Source organism: Nycticebus coucang, chromosome 10, assembly GCF_027406575.1.
Source record: "Nycticebus coucang isolate mNycCou1 chromosome 10, mNycCou1.pri, whole genome shotgun sequence".
In the NCBI taxonomy this organism is placed as follows: domain Eukaryota; kingdom Metazoa; phylum Chordata; class Mammalia; order Primates; family Lorisidae; genus Nycticebus; species Nycticebus coucang.
Window position 1 is genome coordinate 102,027,068 of NC_069789.1, and position 25,478 is coordinate 102,052,545.

The following is a 25,478-nucleotide window of genomic DNA, read 5'->3' on the forward strand; positions in this document are numbered from 1 at the left end:
GAAAAGATGAGCCAAACTTTAAAGAAACATGTTGCCAAACCATGCCAGGAGACCCATCTACACTGGGACCAGGTTTTACAGATTGGTAGCCCCCACAAGCAGGCCTAAGTTAAGTTCCTATGAAACAGGCTATGGAAGACCCTTCCATACTGCCTCAGTTCAGGTAGCCCTGCGGGTTGAACCTGATTTCAAGGTTCAAAAATGTGTACAGCATATCCAACAAGTTTTGCCGGCAATTTATCGGTTTTTCCTCCCCAGATCCTCACCTTCTCCCTTAGGTAATATATACCCCGTCCAGCCTGGAGATAAGGTCCTCCTGAAAACCCGGAGGGATGGACCTGAGGAACAACTGGAAGAAAAGCAGGCCCAGAGACATTCTGCTCACCACTCCCACTGCAGGACAAGTGGCTGGACTGAAGGCATGGACTCAGCACACCAGGACCACAGTTTACCCTTTGGAGACACCAGACACCTGGCCAGCCTCAGGTGACGGAGAAACTAAGATCAGAGATAAGAAGATGTTTGGCAGTGACTTCTTCTTTTAACTTTGTTTAACTTTTGGACTGTCCCAAGATATCATTCCTTTTCAGAGAAATGAAAACATGTGGACTTACTTGTTCAAAATGTAATGTGTCTGACTTCTGCCTTGCCGAGGAACTTATGTTCAACAGGAGTTTACCTCATGTTCAATGGGAGTCTGTACCTCTATAGAATTGACTAGCAATTTCACTCTTTTGCCAACACCCAAAAGACCATGGGCTATTGGATATTCATCTACTGGTTAGGGACCCATCAGCAGAGAGAGAAAGAGAGGGACATATTTTTCATTTAGATCAAAACAGTCACCCCAGTGAAGAGTGTGTTAAGTTTTCAGGATGCCTGTCTTCTTGTTTGAACCTTATCAACTTCCTTTTTTTTTTTTTGCTGAGACAGAGTTTCACACTGTTGCCCTGAGTAGAGTGCTATGGTATCATTATAGCTCACAAGCCACCTCTAACTCTTGGGTTCAAGAGATCCTCTGGCTTCAGCTTCCCCAGTTCCTGAGACTATAGCATCTGCCACAAAGTCTGGCTGCTTTTCTATTTTCAGTAGAGACAGGGTCTTGCTCTTGCTCAGGATGACTCACTTTTCTTAATTGCAGTAAAAGCAGGTATTGGCATTGAATCACTAATGCCATCCTCAAGCTGCCCAGAGGATGGTTTTGTTACGTGGGAGATAGGTCTTCTCTTATGTGCCAGAAAATGCCACAAGAGGACCCTGTGCTCTGGGAAGATTAACCGTATTTTTCCATCCTATGTAGGACTTCCTACCTAACCTCACTCAAGTTGCCAGAGAACTCAGTTGTCAGGTGACTGCAGTAGGGACCTGCAACTCCTCAGTCCTGCTGAATACACTGTCCCATCCGATTTGGCTTGCTCTAAGGTCAAGGCATTAAATGCCACCCCTCAGGCCCTAGGTTCCCTGGGTATGGAGCTGGGGCAAATCAGGGAGGGGGCCTAGAGGACTGGGCTGTTATAGATTATTTATTCCTCAGACACAACCATACCTGTGACGATTTCAAAGGAATGTGCTGCTTTAGCCTATTTAATAACTCCCGGTTAATTGAAAATAAGTTAAAAGAGGTTTTTAAAAGAGGTATTCATGGTATCAGACAGAACGATTCTTCACAACAGATCTTGAACTGTTTTCTTGGCTTCCCAGTACAGGGTGGCTTTGAGCCTTAATTGCTGCAGCCAGTTCCCTTATTCTTCTGGATTGTTTGCTGCTGCATTCAATGTGTCCCAGATTGAATCACTAATTGTGCTGCTTGGTTTAGTTTTAGGAGATTTAATCCTAAAGTTAATGCAATGAATAACAGCCATAATTTCCATTTAAAGTCCATTTCATAGATATGAACTTAGTAGTAAAAGTGGGGAATGTTGGTGAACAGAAAAGCGAAAATGGGGTTGGTTTTGTTAGGGAATTGCCCCAGAAAAGCCACTCCTACTTTCTACAGACCAAGATTAAGTATGGCCTGCCCCTAATGCCACTTCCAGCCAAGGCAGTAACTCCTTATTGGCTATTCTGCTCTCCCATCACCATTCTAAGACTTCCCCTAACCAAACCTTATAACTCTCTCTCTCCCCTCCTCTCTCTCTCTGTCTCTCTCAGTCTCCATCTCTCCTCCCCTTTTGTCTCTCTCTTTTCTCCCCTCTCTCTCTCTTCTTTTCTCTCCTCCTTGGTGCTGCTCTGCAGCATCCCTCCCTCACCAACAAAAACCATTCCTACAAAACTTGGTGGTCTGTGAGATCTCTGCCAGTCGAGTGTCCCCCCTTTCATCTGGAGTCAGAAGTGGGATGTTATTAGGGAACACTCCCAAGGGTAACTTCCACCTCTTCCACGGGATTTTAGCTCCTGGGAGCTCCCTATCTTCCTCTCGCACTCCCGGCGCTCACCACCCCATCGGCTTGTGTCCATTCGCCAAAGCGCTCTAACCAGCACCCACCACCAGCCCCATCCAGATTTGGTGAGTACCCCCATGGGAGTAAATTTTCCCTAATCATGAGCTGGGTTGCTTACATTCCTGGTGATTCACCCGTTTTTTTTTTTTTTTTTTTTTTTTGATTCACCCGTTTCTTGAGGCTTGAGTTTCCTATTCCCCTTGACCTTGCGTGGCTTAGCACAGAGCTTCCACGCCTTCGCATGAAAATTCCTGGCGCCAGGTCTTAAGCTCTCCAAGGCCTCAAGGGCCTGACACTGCTCTACTGTACCTTGTTGACCAGCCTAGACTACTCATTTTCTTGGCCAGCAACAAAGTAACAAAGATGTTTGTTCTTTGTCCTGGTCCTCACGTGATTCTACTCATGCTTTATTTCTGCAAGGAATCGCCATGGGTGCAAGCCATTCTAGCCCACCTAACTCCCCCTGGGGTGCTCCTTACACCACCTGGTAGAATTAAGAAACTCTCTACCCGGGTTTAACCACTTTATTTAATTTTTCTTTAAATCAAAACTTATATAACCATTGTAAGCGCCTTGGCAAATGGAGCGAGGTTCCCCATGTTCAGGGCTTCTCATTTCTTAAAACCAAGCCTAATTTACGTACGGATAATTCCAAAATTCTCATAACTAAGGGCTCTCCTACTCTCTATCTCCCTAAACCAAACCTATTTGACCCGGCAAATAATCCTCCACCATGAAAACCAGCGGCCACCGGTTCCTAAACAGGAGTAATTTTTGTTCTGGCCCACCATATTCGACTCCTCCCTCAACCACACAGTTACCTCCACCCTCTGTCCCTCCTACTTCCCCATCAATCAATCTGAGCACGTCTCCTAACTCCTCCCCTCCAACTAGCACTCAGTTCTTCTGTAGGTCTCTTAGTCCACTTCTGACTACTCCAAGAAACTCTTCCAGATTTCTTTACTCCTTTCTCCCTCCAGCTCCTCCATATAATAATCCTACAGTACCACCATATAACAATGTATTACTATATCTTATCAACTTACCCAGCATAATGTTTTTATTATTTTAACCAATACCCTAACCTCTAACGAGTGCAAATGAGTGTGAGAGAGGGCAAAAGAGGCAGCAAATCAATTTCATATATCATAAGCATCCTACAGGTGATGCTACAGTCCCTAACTCCCAGCCAAATTGGAATTATAATAATACTAAGAAAACATAGAAACATTTTTATTACCTACATTCTTTGTGGATTTAGAGCTTCTGCCAAAAAATTATCAATTATAATAAATTACAGGAAATCATACAGGATAAGTCTAAAAATCCTTCAACTTTCCTCCAAGGCCTTACTGAGGCTATTAGTAAATATACTAACTTAAATCCTAAAACAGTAGATGGGAAAAACGTTCTCATAACTTATTTCTTTAACCAAAGTTACCCCAACATCAACCTTAAGCTAAAGTGCTTGAAGCATGGACCCCTGACACCCAGGCTGTAATTTTAAACACGGCATTTAAAGTTTACATGAGATGGGATGATATTTCCCAAAGGGAAAATAAAAAAATCTCAAACCCAAAATTATCAAATGCTAGCTCAAAACATTACAGTATCTCTAAAGCCATCATTCCTAACCTACCTAAGTAATCAGGGACAAATGACAGCTTCATGACTCAACCACCTGAATCGTACTACAAATGCGATGGAGAAGGCCAGTGGGTAATACGTTGCCCCAATCCCAAACTCCACCACGGCCATTTCCTCTCTCTAAAAAAAAGGGTCTCTGGAAGGCTGACTGCCCCTTGGCTCAGAGAGGACATGGGGACAGTCAACATACAGCATCTACAAGCAGATGTACTGGGAATTACCTCTTCTGAAGGCTAATGGGACCCTGGCTTCTCTCACCTGACGAAGATTACCTCTATTGAGTCAAGAGTAACCATGATGGTGGCAGGTACGATGATTGCCTTTCTATTAAACATGGAAACTAGCATCTCAGTTCTTTTTTTTTTTTTTTTTAATTTTTTTATTAAATCATAACTGTATACAATGATATGATTATGGGGCATCATACACTCACTTCATAAACCATTTGACACATTTTTATCCCAGTGGTTAACATAGCCTTTCCAGCGTTATCTCAGTTACTGTGCCAAAACATTTATATTCTACATTTACCAAGTTTCGCAAATACCCCTGTAATATGCACCACAGGTGTGATCCCACCGATTCCCCTCCCTCTACCCACCCCCCCTTTCCCACTTCCCCCTGTTGTTAAGTTGTAGCTGGGTTATAGCTTTCATGTGAGAGTCCCAAATTAGTTTCATAGTAGGGCTGTGTACATTGGGTATTTTTTCTTCCATTCTTGGGATACTTTACTAAGAAGAATATGTTCCAGCTCCATCCATGTAAACATGAAAGAGGTAAAGTCTCCATCTTTCTTTAAGGCTGCATAGTATTCCATGGTATACATATACCACAATTTATTAATCCATTCGTGGATCGATGGGCACTTCGGCTTTTTCCATGACTTAGCAATTATGAATTGGGCTGCAATAAACATTCTGGTACAAATATCTTTGTTATGTTGTGATTTTTGGTCTTCTGGGTATATGCCCAGCAGAGGAATTACAGGATTGAATGGCAGATCTATTTTTAGATCTCTGAGTGTTCTCCATATATCTTTCCAAAAGGAATGTATTAATTTGCATTCCCACCAGCAGTGCAGAAGTGTTCCATTTTCTCCGCATCCACGCCAACATCTCTGGTCTTGAGATTTTGTGATATAGGCTAGTCTCATTGGAGTTAGATGATATCTCAAAGTAGTTTTGATTTGCATTTCTCTGATGATTAAAGATGATGAGCATTTTTTCATATGTCTGAAGGCCGTGCGCCTGTCTTCTTCAGAGAAGTTTCTCTTCAAATCCCTTGCCCAGCCTGCGATGGGATCCCTTGTTTTTTTCTTGCTGATGCGTTTGAGTTCTCTGTGGATTCTGGTTATTAAACCTTTGTCAGAGTTATACCCTGCAAATATCTTCTCCCATTCTGAGGGCTGTCTGCTTGCTCTGCTTACTGTGTTCTTAGCTGTGCAGAAGCTTTTTAGTTTGATCAAGTCCCAGTAGTGTATTTTTGAAGCTGCTTCAATTGCCCGGGGGGTTCTCCTCATGAAATACTCACCCAGACCAATTTCTTCAAGGGTTTTCCCTGCATTCTCCTCTAGTATTTTTATAGTTTCATGTCTTAAGTTTAAATCTTTAATCCAATAAGAGTCTATCTTAGTTAATGGTGAAAGGTGTGGGTCCAATTTCAGTCTTCTGCAGGTTGCCGGCCAGTTCACCCAGCACCATTTGTTAAATAGGGAATCTTTTCTCCACTGAATGTTTTTAATTGGCTTGTCAAAAATCAAATAGCGGTAAGTAGCTGGATTCATCTCTTGGTTCTCTATTCTATTCCAGATATCTACTTCTCTGTTTTTGTGCCAATACCATGCTGTTTTGATCACTATCAATTTGTAGTAAAGTCTGAGGTCTGGTAGTGTGATTCCTCCTGTTTTGTTTTTATTTCTGAGTAATGTCTTGGCTATTCGAGGTTTTTTCTGATTCCATATAAAACGAAGTAATGTTTTTTCAAGATCTTTAAAATATGACAGTGGAGCTTTAATAGGGAGTGCGTTGAAATTATATATTGCTTTGGGTAGTATGGACATTTTGATAATGTTGATTCTTCCTAGCCATGAGCATGGTATGTTTTTCCATTTGTTAACATTTTCAGCTATTTCTTTTCTTAGAGTTTCATAGTTCTCTTTATAGAGATCTTTCACGTTTTTTGTTAGGTAAATTCCCAAATATTTCATCTTCTTTGGCACTACTGTGAATGGGATAGAGTCCTTAACTGCTTTTTCAGTTTGACTGTTGTTGGTGTATATAAAGGCTACCGATTTATGAATGTTGATTTTGTAACCTGAGACGCTGCTGTATTCCTTGATTACTTCTAGGAGTTTTGTAGTAGAGTCCCTAGTGTTTTCCAGATACACAATCATATCATCTGCGAAGAGCGAGAGTTTGATCTCTTCTGACCCTATATGGATACCCTTGATCGCCTTTTCTTCCCTAATTGCGGTGGCTAAAACTTCCATTACAATGTTGAAAAGCAATGGAGACAATGGGCAGCCTTGTCTGGTTCCTGATCTGAGTGGAAATGATTCCAATTTAACTCCATTCAATATGATATTGGCTGTGGGTTTGCTGTAGATAGCCTCTATCAGTTTAAGAAAAGTCCCTTCTAGACCAATTTTCTTGAGTGTTCTGATCATGAAGGGATGCTGGATATTATCAAAAGCTTTTTCTGCATCAATTGAGAGAATCATATGGTCTTTGTTTTTTAATTTGTTTATGTGCTGAATTACATTTATAGATTTATGTATATTGAACCAGCCTTGAGACCCTGGGATAAAACCAACTTGGTCATGATGTATAATTTGTTTGATGTGTTGCTGGATTCTGTTTGTTAGGATCTTGTTGAATATTTTTGCATCTATATTCATTAGTGATATTGGTCTATAATTTTCTTTTCTTGTTGGGTCTTTTCCTGGTTTGGGGATCAGGGTGATATTTGCTTCATAGAACGTGTTGGGTAGTCTTCCTTCTTTTTCTACATTTTGGAACAGGTTGAGTAATATAGGTACTAATTCCTCTTTAAAGGTTTGGTAGAATTCTGACGTGAAACCATCTGGTCCCGGGCTTTTCTTTTTAGGGAGGTTTTGTATAGTTGATGCTATTTCTGAACTTGATATGGGTCTGTTCAACATTTCCACTTGATTCTGGTTAAGTCTTGGAAGGTGGCGTGCTTCCAAGTATCGGTCTATTTCCTTCAGATTTTCATATTTCTGAGAATAAAGTTTCTTGTAATATTCATTAAGGATTTTTTGGATTTCTGATGAGTCTGTGGTTATTTCGTCTTTGTTGTTTCTGATTGATGATATTAGAGATTTTACTCTTTTTTTCCTGATTAGGTTGGCCAGAGGTTTATCTATTTTATTGACCTTTTCAAAAAACCAGCTTTTTGATTTATTGATCTGTTGTATTATTCTTTTGTTTTCAATTTCATTTAATTCTGCTCTAATTTTGGTTATTTCTTTTCTTCTACTGGGTTTGGGGTTGGAATGTTCTTCCTTTTCCAGTTGCGTGAGATGTCCCATTAAGTTGTTAACTTCCTCTCTTTCCGTTCTCTTGAGGAAGGCTTGCAGTGCTATAAATTTCCCTCTTAGAACTGCCTTTGCAGTGTCCCAGAGGTTCTGATAGCTTGTGTCTTCATTGTCATTTTGTTCCAAAAAATTGGTGATTTCTTTCTTAATCTCATCTCTGACCCAGCTATCATTCAGCATAAGGTTATTTAACTTCCATGTTTTTGTATGGGTATGCAGATTCCTGTTGTTACTCAATTCAAGTTTTATTCCATGATGGTCCGAGAAGATGCATGGAATAATTTCTATTCCTTTAAATTTACTGAGGTTAGACTTGTGACCTAAAATGTGATCAATTTTGGAGTAAGTTCCGTGGGCTGATGAGAAGTATGTGTATTCAGTTTTGTTGGGATGAAATGTTCTGTAGATGTCTGCTAAATCTAAATATTGGATGGTTAGGTTTAAATCTAAGATTTCTTTGCTCAGCTTCTTTCTGGAGGATCGATCACACTGCCAAGGGAGTGTTGAAATCTCCAACGATTATGGAGCTGGAGGAAATCAAGTTACTCATGTCTGTTAGAGTTTCTCTTATAAATTGAGGTGCATTCTGGTTGGGTGCATAGATATTAATAATTGAGATCTCGTCATATTGAGTATTACCCTTAACAAATATGAAGTGACCATTCTTGTCCTTCCTTACTTTTGATGGTTTAAAGCCTACTGTATCTGCAAATAAAATTGCAACACCTGCTTTTTTCTGATTACCATTTGCCTGAAATATGGATGACCATCCTTTCACCCTGAGTCTGTATTTGTCTTTTAAGTTGAGATGTGACTCTTGTATGCAACAAATATCTGGCTTAAGTTTTTGTATCCAGTCAGCTAACCTATGCCTCTTTAGAGGACAGTTTAAGCCATTCACATTGATGGAGAGTAAGGATAAGTCTGGTGGAATTTTGGGTATCGAGTTTTTCAAAGGTCCAGTGGACATTTTTAATCCTTTCGCCAGTGTGGAAGTTGGAGTTTGATCCGAAGTTTCTGATTGAGTTTACTTTTGTGGTATAGGATTGGGTTGGTCATTGTGGAGGATAGGTCTGAGAACATCCTGAAGAGCTGGTTTACTTATGGCAAATTTTTTCAACATATGAATGTCATTGAAGTATTTAATTTCTCCATCATAGATGAAACTCAGTTTAGCTGGATACAAGATCCTGGGTTGAAAGTTTTTTTGCTTTAGGAGATTAAAAGTTGATGACCAGCCTCTTCTTGCTTGAAAAGTTTCAGCAGAGAGATCTGCAGTTATTCTAATATTCTTACCTTTGTACGTTATACTTTTCTTTCGCCGGGCTGCTTTGAGAATCTTCTCTTTCATGTTAACTTTAGTGAAGCTAATTATGATATGTCTGGGAGATGGCTTATTGGGGTTGAATCGTGCTGGGGTTCTGAAGCTGTCTGCTATCTGAATTTCAGATTCTCTAGGCATGTCTGGAAAATTTTCTTTCATAATTTCATGTAGAAGGGCCTCTGTGTCCTTGGCTGCCACTTCATCAGTCTCCGAAATTCCTATAACTCTTATGTTATTTTTTTTCGAATTATCTGAGAGCTCTCTGAGTGAGTGATCCGTTTTTGCTCTCCATTTCTCTTCCTCTTTGAGAGATTGGGAGCGTTCGAAGACTTTATCTTCAATGTCAGAAATCCTTTCTTCTGCTTGCTCCATTCTGTTACTGAGGGATTCTACTGTATTTTTCATATCTTTGAGGGCTGTAAGTTCTTGTTTCAGTGTGTCTAAGTCTTTGGTGGTTTTGTCTTTAAATTCGTTAAATTCTTGAGACAGTTTTTGAATTTCTCCTCGAATTCCTAATTCCATTTTATTAATCTTGTCTGCAAACCAAATTCTGAATTCGACTTCTGACATCTCAGCCAGTTGTTTATGAATGGGATCTTCAATCACATCTGCCGTATCTTTTCTTGGGGGGGTTGATCTATTCTGGTTATTCATGTTACCAGAGTTTTTCCGCTGATTCCGCCCCATGGTTTACTCCCTTTGGTTTTTCCCCTGGGGTTTTATCGAGGGCCCGTACAGTGTTGTGGCCTGAGAAACTGGGGCCCTGTCTGGTGTGGTGGAGCAAAGTGGTTCTGTCTTGTTTTCAGCTGGTTTCTGTTCGATCCTATTGCAACTTCTACTCTGGCTTGAAGTCTCAGCTGTGTGGAAAAATCAGCAATTAAGTCACCCCGCCTGCCCACCTCTGGCCCCAGTTGGAAAAGGAGAATCAAACCTTCCTACAATCGCACACCCAGGGCACCACCTGAAAAGTCCTCAGTCTATTAGCCCAGTTCAAAAGGTCCGAATCAACTGTCTCAATCGGCACTTGTCTCGGGTGGAAGGGTTCAAGAGTTCTCTGGGAACTGGATCACAGGGGCCTGGCGACTCCTCTGAGACAGCTCACCCCAATGCAGCGTGGAGTCAGGAGGAGCCACCCTGCAAACAGAGCAGTCTGGGAAGGTTGACGTCTCCTTCCCCACTTTGCCCCTCCGTCGGACCCAGTCACTGGTATCTCTGCAGATGGCTAACCCAGTTGCCTGCAGTGAACAGACACTCCAGGGGTTTGCACCTGCCTGAATCGCGAGGAAGTCTGCCAGGCCCCCGCAGACTGCCGCTATCTAGCAGGAGGAGATGGGGCCTGACATCTTTGAGTGTTTGATGCAGGTGATGGGAAGGAGGTGTTCACTCAGGCTTAGCCCCGTCCCTGATGGATGCTGCTAACAGAACAGAACAGAACAGACAACTTTGTGAGGTTCTGTCTCTGTTCCTGTCGTCGCCTACAGGAGACGGGCTGTTTTGAGTTCAAACGTCTTTGCTGCTGGAGAATTGCGTCTGAACACCTCTCTGGGTCGGCCCCGCCCTGGAGGCTTCCGGGTTTGTGAGCCGTGTCACCGGTGGCCTCCTCTGGTTGCCCAGGGAGACAGGGGGTGTGGCCTCAGAATATCCAGAAGTGAGCGTTCTGCCGTTAAAGAAAAAACGGCTGTTGATCTACCTCCAGGGAACTGCTGCTCTGGTGTGGGCACTCAGGCGACCCTTTTCTCCTCTGTCCCGCGCCCCAGAGTCAGCATTGAGCGGCCGCAGTTTGTGCTGGGTCCACACCCCTTAAGAGATCCCCCAAGAATCAGAACTCTTGGGGGATGGGCCCCCAGACCCGGATTGGGAGTGGGGCGGGGGGAAGCTAGAGTTTCATTCAGTTTCACGCAATACTACGGTCCGGGGAGGGCTCCTGCACTGCACCGCAGGGAAGTGCCGCCAAGGCTTGATTTCCCCTCAGCAGAGTGCCCTCTCCTCGCTCACGTGTCCCAGAGTCAGCGCTGACCTGACGCAGCTCAGGCACTGTGCACTCCCCTCGAGAAATCACCCAAGGAGCCGAACTCCTGGGGGATAGGCCCTCAGACCCCGAGTGAGAGTAGGGGCTCTCAGCTCTCAGCGGGGAGGCCAGAGTCTGATTCAGTCTTGGGCCCCGTATGCCCGGGGAGGGTTGCTGCACTGCACCACAGGGAAGTGCCGCCAAGGCTTGATTTCCCCTCAGCAGAGTGCCCTCTCCTCGCTCACGTATCCCAGAGTCAGCGCTGACCTGACGCAGCTCAGGCACTGTGCACTCCCCTCGAGAAATCACCCAAGGAGCCGAACTCCTGGGGGATAGGCCCTCAGACCCCGAGTGAGAGTAGGGGTTCTCAGCTCTCAGCGGGGAGGCCAGAGTCTGATTCAGTCTTGGGCCCCCTATGCCCGGGGAGGGTTGGTGCACTGCACCGCAGGGAAGTGCCGCGAGGCGTGACTCCCCCTCAGCCCAGTGCCCTCTCCTCACTCGCGCGCCTCAGAGTCAATGCTGACCAGTCGCAACTCGGGGACTGTCCACTCCCCTTGAGAAATCACCCAAGGATCCGAAGTCCTGGGGGACAGGCCTCCAGACCTCAGTGGGCGGGAGGGGAGCGCCGGGGATTCAGGGTTGCCAGCAAAGGATTCCCAAAGTTTTATTCAGCCGTATGTCCGGCAGGAGAATGCCACGGCACCCCAGTAGGGGAGGTAGGTCCAGTTTTTAGAAGGTCTCTCCCGTGGAGTGTAGTGGGAGGGGCTTTAATTTTTGCCCGCTTGTTCAATTGTGGGGCTCCAGAGCCGGTCTCATGGGGGAGGGGGACTCCCGTCCGCTTGGTGGTGGATTTTGTACCTTTTGTTTGCGTCCTTGTGATCACAACTTGCCTCAGCGGTGTTGATGTGCGTTCTTCAGCCTTCTCTCTTGGTGAGGCTCAAGTCCACCAGGATACTTACTAAATTCCTGTCCCTTAACTCTCCTTCTGGACGGGAGCCTTTGTTGAAAGCTGGCTTCAGTCCGCCATCTTGTCTCCCCTCCCCCTTTCTAGTTTCGCATCTCAGTTCTTAAAGAGTTCACCCGTCCTACCTCCCTGTCACCCACCACTATTATCGGGAATAAAGGTTTTTTCCCACCATCTACATCAAACTCCTTTTTTACACTGCATAATTGGCAATTTCTCATTCATCCATTCCTTTTAAATGTTACCTTCCTGTCCAGTTCCCCTTCTGGAACGTGACATACTTTCCAAATTAAGTACCACCCTAACTTTTAATCTTAAATTGATAAATGCTGACCCATCTCCCTCTGCCTCACTCTGCCTCATCTTTTCCCAAGCTATAAAAAACTCGTTGCCCTAGCCCATTCCACCACAGCAAGTAAATCCTAAAATTTAGGACTAACCCCCCTTCGATTGCCTCCTGCTCTCCAATTCTTATTAAACTAAAAAAAAAAAAAAAAAAAAAAACCCTCTATTTTTCCTTCTCAATGTCAGTATATACTTCCCAATCTAATCTCCTGGAACTCCAACCTATTATACAAGATCTCCTAAAAAAAACAAAATGGGGGGGTTTACAACCTGCCCACTCACCATATAATACTCCCATACTAGCAATTAAAAAACCTAATGACACCTATCACTTAATACAAAATCTAAAACTCATTAACTCTACGCTCATTCCCTTACACCCTAATTGCCAGAATATATTTTCCTTCACATAGACTGACCCTACTTCTCAGACTCCCTCCCAACTTACTTGAACTATACTCCCCCAGGGATTTCATGACAGCCCCCACTTATCTGGTCAAACATTAGCACTAGACCTCCAATCCTATAATCCCTCTCCTTCAACCTTAATTCAGTATGTTGATAACCTACTCTATAATCCCACCTTATATGACTCTAAGCAAAACCCCTATTCCCTCCTTAATTTCCTTGCAAATAGGAGATATCAGATCGCTCCCTCAAAAATTTAATTATTCAAACAGAAAGTCACATACCTTAATATCCTTTTATCCCCAAACTTCAAAACTATTACCATAGACAAAAAGCTTTCTTTGCAACTTTCCTCTACCTACCACAAAACAAGAATTCCTCTCCTTTTTAGGATTAGCTGAATACCTCAGAGCATGAATTCCCAACTTTTCTCTCCTAACTACTCCTTTATATAATACTACTCAAAATAACCCTCATAAGCCTCTCCTAACCTCCATTCCAACTTCTTTTAAATCTCTACAGCGTACTTTATTAAAAGCTCCAGCCCTCCACCTTCCTAATCTTTCTCACCACTTCCTCCTATATATTACAAAAAAACATATATTTTCTCTCAACGTACTTAAACATCAACTAGGCTCCACCTTTACTCCAATTACTTATCTCTCAAAACAGATCACACTATTCAAAGTTGAACCCCTTATCTCAAGATATTGGCAGCCACAATTACTCTAATACAAGAATCAAAGAAACTCACTTTTAATTCCCCTACTACTTTCCTATCCCCTCATTCTCTATCTGATCTTTTAACATACAAAAATCTTCAAACTCTACCACCGTACCACATTCTTAACCTTCAAACCTCTCTTATCTAACCCATCATTATCTTTTAACACATATCTACATTAAATCCTGCATCCCTCTTACCTACTCCCTCTGACTCGTCACCCACTCACGATTACCTTCAAACACTAGACACTCTTCTCCCTTACCTCTCCAACATACAAGAAGGACCTCTTAACTCTCACTTTATTGTCAAACTACTAAAAGCTTCTAAATTACCTAAGACTATAAGCATTGTTCATTGCCATTCACATCAATCTAACCACTCACCTATATCGAGGGGTAGTAACCGAGCCAACTGTGCAGCACGTACGGCTACTCTCCAACAATCATCTCCTGACACCTCCTAACTTCCTACTTATTTCTACTCCTATCACTGCTACAGTAGAAGAAACAAATCAACCTCTCACTCATGACCTCCTCATCTATCTCCACAAGTTATTTCACCCCAACTATCAAACTTTACTACAATTTCTTAGAACTTTCTTTCCTCTCTCACAAATAGATTCAGAGTTTCTAAAACAACTTACATCATCCTGTAAAATCTGCCAGCACTCCAACCCACAAACGAAGTCTTGCCTTCCACACTTTCCAACTCACCAGGCTAGGGGACTTTTTCCTGAAACAGATTGGCAACTTGTTTTCACACACATACCTAAAATCAAACATTAGAAATACCTCTTAATATTAGTAGATGCCTTCTCAGGTTGAATTAAAACCTTTCCTACTACGAACCAAAGAACTACCATTATTGCCTCTATCATACTCCAAGACATTATTCCCCACTTTGGAATCCCCTGTTCTTTACAGTCCAACAATGAACCTGAATTCACCTCCAACATTTCTCAAACCTTAACCAAAGCCTTAGGTGTCCCCTGACATTTCCATATTTCTTTCAATCCTCAATCTTCAGAGAAGCTTGAAAGGTCTAACAGAGCCCTAAAAATCTATATTAACCAAACTTTCCCTTAAACTTCACTTAGACTGGATCACTCTTCTACCCCTGGCACTTCTATACCTACATTCCCTTCCAAAGAAACGCTCCAACATCTCTCCTTTTGAATTAATGTTTGGTAGGCCCATTCTTCCTCCAGGACTTACACCATCAGATAGCCCATTATCTCCCTCCATCTTATCCTCTCTTCTTCAGTATATCCCATCCCTTTTATGGAAACAAACAGACACACTCCTTCCTATCCCAACACCTTCATTACCCTCCTCCTTTCACCCAGGAGATCAAGTTCTAGTAGCTCCTCCTAATCATCCCAAAAACCCACTTGAGCCAAAATGGCAAGGACCTCATGGAGTAATTTTATCAACACCCACTGCAGTAAAATTAGCCTCATTGCCTGGATAATTTCATATGTTTCACACTAAGCCTTTCCTTAATCCAGCTATTACTACAGGTCAACAGATGACACCTAAAACACTTTCCTCATACTCGACTCAAGAAACAGGACCCAAAACCCAGTTGAGCCAAAATGACAAGGAACTCATAGAGTAATTTTATCAACACCCAGTGCAGTAAAATTAGCCTCATTTCCTGGATAATTTCATATATCTCACACTAAGCCTTTCCTTAATCCAGCTATTACTTCAGGTCAACAGACGACACCTAAAAAACTTCCCTCATACTCAACTCAAGAAACAGGCCCCCTAATACTTAAACTCACTCGGATTCCAGAGGTCCAGGAAACCGAAATTCATCCTCCACCTGAGGTCCCAATGCTCTAAAAGATAGATCTCATAAAATTTCAATCACTACCTCCCTTAATGCTTACAAATAGACATCTTCATAATAATAATAACCTAATATTACTCTTTAAGATTAATCCAATCACAATTACTCCACCATAATAATTACAAAAACAAAATAATCTCCATCCCTTTACTGCGTATTTATAAAGTATTCTCTTTACCTTCCTAAAATGCCTCTCATAATTTTCTTATTCCTAATAACCTTTCCTAATATTTACGGGTCTCAATTACTCACCTTCTCTCACTCTCTGACCACTGACAAGAAACATGAAAATTACACATCGATTAGTGGTCTAACACCTGGAAATTATATCACACGTCTATTAACAAAACATTAATTAGAAAATCAAATCACTCTACTATATTATTTAATGTCACCGTATGTAAATTATTTAAAGGTAATTCATATACCTTTGTCTCTTTAGGCAAACATTATTATCTAAACTACACCCTCCAAATATACACTTGCAGTACTCACAACCCTAACTCAAAATGTAGAAAAGGATACGCCTATTGGGGCTGAAAATCCATAGCCCCCTGGAAGGTCACTGACACCAATATACAATTATCAACAACTACTTTTCCACACCCTTGACCGTAATTTTACGAACTCACCATAACAGTATTAAAACTAAAATTTATCCCCCCTCCTTTTACAGATATTATCAAATTCATTAAAACTCATTGTCAAATTTTAAAAGAAGAAATTAGCCAAAATCTGAAATTTCAATCTCTCCACCCTCCTACCCCAATTAAATCTTAATCTAACCTATTATTCCATCTTACAAACATACCCGCTTTTAAAACATCACCCTAAATATAAACTGGGCTACTGAATTAGAGTAAATCTTCAAGGTCTCTTACACACTAAACTTCAAACTGCCCCAATCATAATTCCTAACATTTTATCTCTCAACCTTTCAGACTCTGCATCTCTTAATTTAACAACTTGCACACATGAAACTAAACCTTTTGTACCCTCAATCAAGTCATCCAGTCATACCCTCTTTACTTTAACTTTACCGGAACCACTCCCCTATCAGGCCTAAACCCATCAAAGTGCTCTGATATAGTCACTTTCCCCTTCAAACCAAAAAAAGAAGTTACACAGAAAGTGCCATCCTTCCTTCCAGTTTCTCTGTGGGAAAAAATTATACCCAATTCCCCCATCCACATTCAGAGTCTCTGTTCACTAGTTATGTTACTACCTAATTTTAAAATTATTACAAAAAATAAATCCATTCTATTGCCTCCTCTTTTTCCCTATCCAACAACCTATGAAACATGAACCTCCCAAGTTGCCATAACTTCCCTTACTAACAAGGGTGAAAATCACAGCTAACATAGACACAGAAACAGCTAACATTTCCTACTCAACAACTCATTTTATTCAAACTCAACTCTCAAAGTTATTTCAACAGGTACTCAGTTGCTACTCCAAACCTACAACAAGAGAAACTGTTCTTCATGAATGAACTAAGCTACTCCGAACCACAAGACTTTCCTAAACACCACTTCTAAACAACCACTGCTAAAAGAGCAGTCTGAAAAGAAAAACTTACATCCTCCCAAAAGAAAAATTCATTTTTTTTTTTTTTTTTTGTAGAGACAGAGTCTCACTGTACCGCCCTCCGGCAGAGTGCCGTGGCGTCACACGGCTCACAGCAACCTCTAACTCTCAGGCTTACGCGATTCTCTTGCCTCAGCCTCCCGAGTAGCTGGGACTACAGGCGCCCGCCACAACACCCGGCTATTTTTTTGTTGCAGTTTGGCAGGGGCCGGGTTTGAACCCGCCACCCTCGGCATATGGGGCCGGCGCCCTACTCACTGAGCCACAGGCGCCGCCCAACAGAAAAATTCATAATTGGCCAATTGAAATTATGAGCTCCTCTCAGCAGGAAGAAACTACAGAAGAGAGAACTCTACCTCCCCTATCCCAAGGCCAACCCCCTATTTTTTAATAAATCAAGAAGGGAGGAATGTTAGGTAATTGCCTCAGAAAAGCCACTCCTACTTTCTACTTGGTCTACAGACCAAGATTAAGTATGTCCTGCCCCTAACGCCTCTTCCAGCCAGGGCAGTAACTCCTTATTGGCTATTCTGCCCTCCCATCACCATTCTAAGACTTCCCCTAACCGAACCTATATAACTAACTCTCTCTCTCTCCTGCTGTCTCTCTCAGTCTCTGTCTCCCCCCTCCCCTTTCCTCTCTCTCTCTTTTCTCCCCTCTCTCTTTCTCCTTTTCTCTCCTTCTTGGTGCTGCTCTGCAGCATCCCTCCCTTGCCAATAAAAACCTTTTCTACAAGCCTTGGTGGTCTGTGAGATCTTTGCCGGTGGAGTGCCCCCACTTTCAGGTTTGAGGCTAAAGTTTTTGATAGCCTCCTGGCAAGAGTATTTATTTATTTGTCATTTTTCATATTTTGATCATAGTGAACATAAAATCATTATAAGCATAAAATCATGGTAAAAAATATATTAAGTTTCTCTGGTAGATACTTGAGGATAAACAAAGTAAACATACTGATTTCCTAAACCAAAGAGAAATGTCTCAGGAAATGAAAATCACAGAAATCCAAAGTACACTCTTACTGCTTTTTATTTTTATCGTTATTTCTGGATTATTTACAAAGTAGGAGTATTTAAAATTAGAAGACTACTTGTGACCCCCACCCTCACCTTGCTTAAGCAACATTCCTTTTCTTTTTTTTTTGTTCATCTTTTATATTTTTATTTTTTAAATGAATGTATTTTCAATACCAAATAATAAAATAAGTATCGACAAAACAATCCTCCAAGATTGACTAGCACAATTAGAACATTAGTAAGACACAAGGGCTAAATTAATGACTGCTACGCTCATGATTTAGTTCTAACTTCCCCCACCTCACTGGGGCTACTACCTCACAAGGCTATTTGGTAAGAATTTCCAAGACACTAGTCTGTTCCTACATATCAGCAGCTATGTTTCTGTTTGAAGTAGAATTTGTGAATTATTGCATGGCTCAGTAGTATTTTTTTATTCTGTCTGCTTCACAGCCCACCATGGAAAGAAGACCAAGGGAACACTGAAGGAAGAAAACAAATTTCTTCATGAGAATTGAGAATTGCAGTATGGTCTTGTTTCTGCTAAAGATAAGATGATTGTTGCTTCCCTCCCCCCCCACAAACATCTGTTTTTTATTAAATCATAGCTGTGTACATTAATGTGATCATGAGGCACCACACACTGGTTTTATAAACAGTTTGACACATTTTCATCAGACTGGTTGGCATAGCCTTCGTGGCATTTTCTTAGTTATTGTGTTAAGACATTTACATTCTACATTTACTAAGTTTCACATATACCCTTGTAAGATGCACTGCAGGTGTAATCCCACCAATCATCCTCCCCCTGCCCACCTTCCCCCTCCCTCCCGTCCCTTTATTTCTTCCCCCTGTTCTTAGATTATAAATGGGTTAGAGCTTTCATTTAAAAGCCATAAATTAGTTTCATAGTAGGGCTGAGTACATTGGATACTTTTTCTTCCATTCTTGAGATACCTTACTAAGAAGAATATGTTCTAGCTCCATCCATGTAAACGTGAAGGAGGTAAAGTCTACATCTTTCTTTAAGGCTGCATAATATTCCATGGTGTACATATACCACTATTTATTAATCCATTCGTGGATCGATGGGCACTTGGGCTTTTTCCATGACCTAGCAATTATGAATTTGGCTGCAATAAACATTCTGGTACAAATATCTTTCTTAGGATGTGATTTTTGGTCTTCTGGATGTATGCCTAGTAGAGGAATTATAGGATTGAATGGCAGATCTGTTTTTAGAACTCTAAGTGTTCTCCAAACATCTTTCCAAAAGGAATGTATTAATTTGCATTCCCACCAGCAGTGTAGAAGTGTTCCCTTTTCTCCACATCCATGCCAACATCTCTGATCTTGGGATTTTGTGATATGAGCTAGTCTTACTGGAGTTAGATGATATCTCAAAGTAGTTTTCATTTGAATTTCTCTGATGATTAAAGATGTTGAGTGTTTTTTCATATGTCTGTAGGCCATGTGCCTCTCTTCTTCAGAGACGTTTCTCTTCAAGTCCCTTGCCCAGCCTGCGATGGGATCACTTGTTCTTTTCTTGCTTATACGTTTGAGTTCTCTGTGGATTCTGGTTGTTAAACCTTTGTCAGAGACATAACCTGCAAATATCTTCTCCCATTCTGAGGGCTGTTTGCTTGCTTAACTTACTGTGTTCTTGGCTGTGCAGAAGCTTTTTAGTTTGATCAGGTCCAAGTAGTGTATTTTTGATGCTACTTCAATTGCCCGGGGGGTTCCTCCCATAAAGTACTTGCCCAGACCGATTTCTTCAAGGTTTTCCCTGCACTCTCCTCTAGTATTTTTATAGTTTCATGTCTTAAGTTTAAATCTTTAATCCAGTGAGAGTCAATCTTAGTTAGTGGTGGACGGTGTGGGTCCAGTTTCAGTCTCCTACAGGTTGCCAGCCAGTTCACCCAGCACCATTTGTTAAATAGGGCATCTTTTCCCCACTGAATGTTTTTAATTGGCTTGTCAAAGATCAAATAATGGTAAGGGTAATATTCAATATGATGAGATTTCAATTATTAATATCTATGCACCCAACCAGAATGAACCTCAATTTATAAGAGAAATTCTAACAGACACGAGCAACTTGATTTCCTCCAGCTCCATAATAGTTGGAGATTTCAACACTCCTTTGGCACTGTTGGATTAATCCTCCAATAAGTAGCTGAGCAAAGAAATTTTAGATTTTAACCTAACTATCCTACATTTGGATTTAGTAGACATCTACAGAACATTTCATCCCCATAAAACTGAATACACATACTTCTCATCAGCCCATGGAACATACTCCAAAATCAATCACATGGTAGGTCACAAATCTAACCTCAGTAAATTTAAAGGAATAGAAATTATTCCTTGCATCGTCTCAGATCACCATGGAATAAAAGTTGAGCTCAGTAACAACAGGAATCTGCATACTCATACAAAAACATGAAAGTTAAATAACCTTATGCTGAATAATAGCTGGGTCACAGATGAGATTAAGAAGGAAATTGCCAAATTTTTGGAACAAAACAACAATGAAGACACGAATTATCAGAACTTCTGGGATACCGCAAAGGCAGTCCTAAGAAGGAAATTTATAGCACTGCAAGCCTTCCTCAAGAGAACGGAAAGAGAGGAAGTTAACAACCATGGGACATCTCAAGCAACTGGAATAGGAAGAACATTCCAACCCCAAACCCAGTAGAAGAAAATAAATAAGCAAAATCAGAGCAGAATTAAATGAAATTGAAAACAAAAGAATTATACAACAGATCAATAAATCAAAAAGTTGGTTTTTTGAAAAGGTCAATAAAATAGATAAACCTTTGGCTAACCTAACCAGGAAAAAAAGAGTAAAATCTCTAATCTCATCAATCAGGAACAACAAAGACGAAATAACAATAGACTCCTCAGAAATTCAAAAAATCCTTAATGAATATTATAAGAAATTTATTCTCAAGAATATGAAAATCTGAAGGAAATTGACCAATACTTAGAAGCACATCACCTTCCAAGACTTAGCCAGAATCAAGTGGAAATGTTGAACAGGCCCATATTAAGTTCTGAAATAGCATCAACCATACAAAACCTCCCTAAAAAGAAAAGCCCGGGACCAGATGGCTTCACATCAGAATTCTACCAAACCTTTAAGGAGGAATTAGTACCTATATTACTCAACCTGTTCCAAAATGTAGAAAAAGAAGGAAGACTACCCAACTCGTTCTATGAAGCAAACATCACCCTGATCTCCAAACCAGGAAAAGACCCAAGAATAAAAGAAAATTATAGACCAATATCACTAATGAATATAGATGCAAAAATATGCAACATTCCTTTTCCATGCTCTCGCCAACTACCAAACCCAGACCATAAAGATGTGTATGTTAAGGAATTGAGAAAACAGTCCTAGGGAGTATCAACACCAGGACGGAAAAGATAGTGTTCCTTGTTAGAGTAAATGTTACTCTGATGTTGCTGTAGAACAAGTTTTGGATTAAGTTATCATTCTCTAGATGACTTTTTCTTTGTAACTTTCTATAAAAAACTGCTGTGTTTGTAACCAAAGCAGAGTAAATTTGGGAGACTGTTCTCCAAATTTGCTGTCTTTTTGGCCATTAAAGCTTGAGGGGACCCTTTCCTGTCTCTGTGTTTCAAGTGCATTTCCACTTTTTCAGACCTCAGTTGTGATGAAATTAAAAACAAAAAAATGTTTATTATCCTTCTGAGGTATTAAAGGAGCAGAATCAAGAAATGGCAGGTTTCACTTTCCAGAGTACAGCTCCTGTCAGCCCTACTCCTCTTGCTCCCCTCCCCACACCAGGAAGCACCAATACTGATTCCTCCCTAGTTACCTAAATGAAACCACCGCACTCACCTCCCTGAAAATTTCTCCGATGTAGTCCAGATCTTGAGATCTTGAAATGCAGGAAGCAATATGTGTTTTGAGTAGAAAGAGAAATCAGGCTAGCTCTCAGAAGCTGAGCTGCAGGATGCTATAATCTTATAAAGTGCTTCCAAAAAGAAGTTTTTCCAAACATAACAAGGAGAAAAGACCCTGGATAAAGTCACTTAATAACGGAGGAGTGCTGGCTGTGTCACAGCGCGCTATCGCCCCAGGGAGAGAGCACTTGTAAAACAGTGCAGAGACTCCTCCCATCAACTGGCTTAGGTTTCGTTTCTGCTCAGTGAGTCAGAGAAAAGGAGCAGCTTCCTTCCAGCAAGGATCTTTATCAGAATAACGGGGAGGGGTAGAGTGAGTAGTGGAGGATGAGAATTACTCGCTGGGTAAAATATGTATTATTTGAGGGACAGAGATAATAAAAGCCCTGACTTCGCTGCTATGCAACATGTCCACGTAACAAAGCTATCATTGCATCCCATAAATTTGTACACATAAATAAATAACGTTTTTTTCTTACAATTTCAATAGCTGAAAGGAATTCCAATATTAGAAACTTTTCATCTAGCAGTCTCACAAGTGGTGACGCGGGAAGACAAGGCCCAATGGGGAGAAAGGGCACCCAAACACCACGTTTGAAAGAGGAAGGGCTGGTTTTATTTCAGCCGGCCCAGGACCAGCAGACACAGAGTCTCAAAATGGCCATGTTCCCGGACTGCTTCAGTCTTCTCCTTTTTATCTCTGGTCAAAAAGTTCCAGCCCTTGGGGACCTTTCTCACTGGTCAGTTTGAATCAAGGTGCAGAAGCAGGCTCCAGCTTTTACAGAACCGCAGGCTTTTACAGAAGGGGAAGCAATAACTCAGACTGGGTAGACCAAGATAACAGCAGCCCCTTCCCGGCTTCTTCAGAAGGTTTTTATTAGTTTTTAACAAAGGTGCATTTGCAAAAGAGAGGGTTGAAAGAATCCCAGGTTCCTGGGATGACTGGACAGAGACAAAGCCAGGGTGAGGGGCAGGGGGATGGTAAACAACCTGGAGTGTATGTAAATAGATGGGGAGGGAGAAGCCAGTTCTGTTCAGGTAGGGAAAGTAAACCAGGTTTTCTATTTTAACTACATATTAGAAGAGTTTAATCTCCCCTGTTGACTCTCAAATGCCTGGGCCTAGTTGGTCCTGACCAGGGGTGGGACACCTCTGGATTCTTTTCCTCTATTGTGATTCTGAAGAACCCCCAGGAACTGCCATCTGCGGGCATTTTCCTTGGTTATCCCATGATTGAGGTGGGGCACACTGCTGAGAAGTCAACCTATCTACCTCCCACAATAGAGGAGGAAACTGGATTTGTAGCTTTTAAACTTCTTTCATTGACAACAAACAGAAAAAGTCTACAAGATCACAGCCATCTACCATGGCTTCTCATAAAAACACATCAGAGGGCGGCGCCTGTGGCTCAATGGAGTAGGGCCCCAGCCCCAAATGCCGGAGGTGGTGGGTTGAAACCCAGCCTTGGCCAAAAACAAACAAACAAAAAATATCAGAAAAGATCAGTGTAGGGGAAACAACTACTTTTAGTCTTTGAATAGTTGGCTCCAAACAGTAACAGTAGAACTCAAATGCCTTTTTTCCTTAGAATAATTGGTCATAAATAGCTTCAGGCCACTATAGAATCTGGGTTTGTAAGGTTGTGACTTGGCATATTATTTCACTTTAGTATAATAGGAGTGAGAGTGAGGGTCTTTTCAGCTTTCTCCATCTGGGGTAGAATCATGTCTTATTCATTGTTTCGTTTTCATCTCATCCCTGGTCCCGAAAATTAGGACATCTACTCCACACCAGAATAATAGGCTTAGATTCCAATTTGAGACTATAATTGATCTAAGTGTCACTAGGAGAGTGAATTTACCTTTCTGTTCACCTTTTTATACCTTTGATAAGGCAAATAAAAAGGAGAAAATGACCAACTCTCTGATGCTATTTCAAAGATTAAACAACACACAATAACTGCAAAATACCAAGTACCAAATATGTGATCAGTAAATATGTTGTAAGCTTCAGTTTTGATATCTTCTTTTTTCCACTCTAAAGAAATTAATTATTCTCTGATTTGTCTAAGTGTTTCCTTACATGTGGAATGTGAGAACCAGGAAATAAGATTTGAGACCTGTTGAGATGCTTTGGTATGGAAGAAATGAATGAAGCCAGGTATTTCGCATCAGACAGGGTGAGAAATACTTCTAAAATACAAGTACCTTCATGTGAATCACAGAATGTGTCCTACTCAGCAGAGGAAATCCTGGTTGTGCCCTCTGTAGGAAACCAATTCTGAAAAGATATCCCCAGCTTTGGGCTAGAGCAATGTCTCTGCAGAACACAGAGCTTGAATTGAAGTACAGGCTATAGTTCACTCGGGCTGCCAAGCCTGGCTTCTGTGTGCAGGGCGCAGTTTATTCACGCTTGACCTGGGCCTTATCTGGTGAAATCACACCCAAAGAATAAAGTCCAGATATGAGGCCCTTCTACTCCACTTTGATTTGCAAGCCACACACTATTTGCTTTTGAGCAACTCAACAAATGGGTTGAAGAGACTGCTGGGGAAGCACTCTTTTAGAAAAAGTAGTTTTTTTTCCATCAAATTTATAAAAATTAATGTAAATTAATTAATATATTTTTGCATTATATATTATATTTTAAATTTTTTATTAGATCATAATTGTGTATATTACTGCCTTTATGGAGTACAATGTGCTGATTTTATATACAATTTGGAATGTTTATACCAAACTGGTTAACATATCATTCACCTCACTGATTTAATTGTTGTGTTTAGACACATACACTCTATTATTTGTATATTTGACATGTACGTCATGCACAGTAGGTAAGGTCCCACTAATTACCCTCCTTCTGATTACCCTTCCTCTGCCTGTCCATCCCCACTCCGCCCTCCTCTTCTCTCCTTCTTTCTGGGCTATAATTGTGTCTTATCTTTCGTATGAAAGTGTGGGTGATTATGTATTGATTTCATAATACTATTGAGTACATTGGGCATTTCTTTTCTTTTCTTTTTTTTTTTTTGTAGTTTTTGTCTGGGGCTGGGTTTGAACTTGCCACCTCTGGCATATAGGGCAGCGCCCTAACCCTTTAAGCCACAGGTGCCACCCGGGCATTTTTTTCCCCATTCTTGAGATACTTTACTAAAAAGAATATCATCAAGCTCCATCCATGTAAACATAAAAGAGGCAAAGTTTTCATCTTTTTATGGCTGCATAATATTCCATGGTATCAAAAACATGAATTAGGGGATAGATACCCTATTTAACAAATGGTGCTGGATGAATTGGCTAGCAATTTGTAGAAGAATGAAACTGGACCCACACATTTCACCATTAACAAAAATTGACTCTGACTGGATAAAAGATTTAAACTTAAGACATGGAACTATAAAGATTCTTGGAGAGAGTGTAGGGGAAACACTTGAAGAAATTGGCCTGGGAGAATACTGTAAGAGGAGAACTCCCCCGGCAATCAAAGCAATACCAAAATTACGTTACTGAATTACGTCACATTACTGGGATCTGATCAAACTAAAAAGCTTCTGCACAGCCAAGAACACAGTAAGTAAAGCAAGCAGATAGCACTCAGAATGGGAGAAGATGTTTGCCGGTTATGTTTCTGACACAGGTTTGATAACCAGAAATCATAGAGAACTC

General features: G+C 41.2%; 1 protein-coding gene across 2 annotated transcripts in view; it reads right to left on the reverse strand.

Moving 5' to 3' along the window:
- LOC128596034 (mucin-4-like) overlaps positions 1–22,122 on the reverse strand; it is a 55,447-nt gene extending 33,325 nt beyond the window's left edge. For both annotated transcript variants that reach the window (XM_053605375.1, XM_053605374.1), the window contains exon 1: positions 21,746–22,122. The gene's annotated coding sequence lies outside the window, so the exon portion shown is untranslated. The remainder of the gene's footprint in view (positions 1–21,745) is intronic.
- Positions 22,123–25,478: the final 3,356 nt, after the last annotated feature.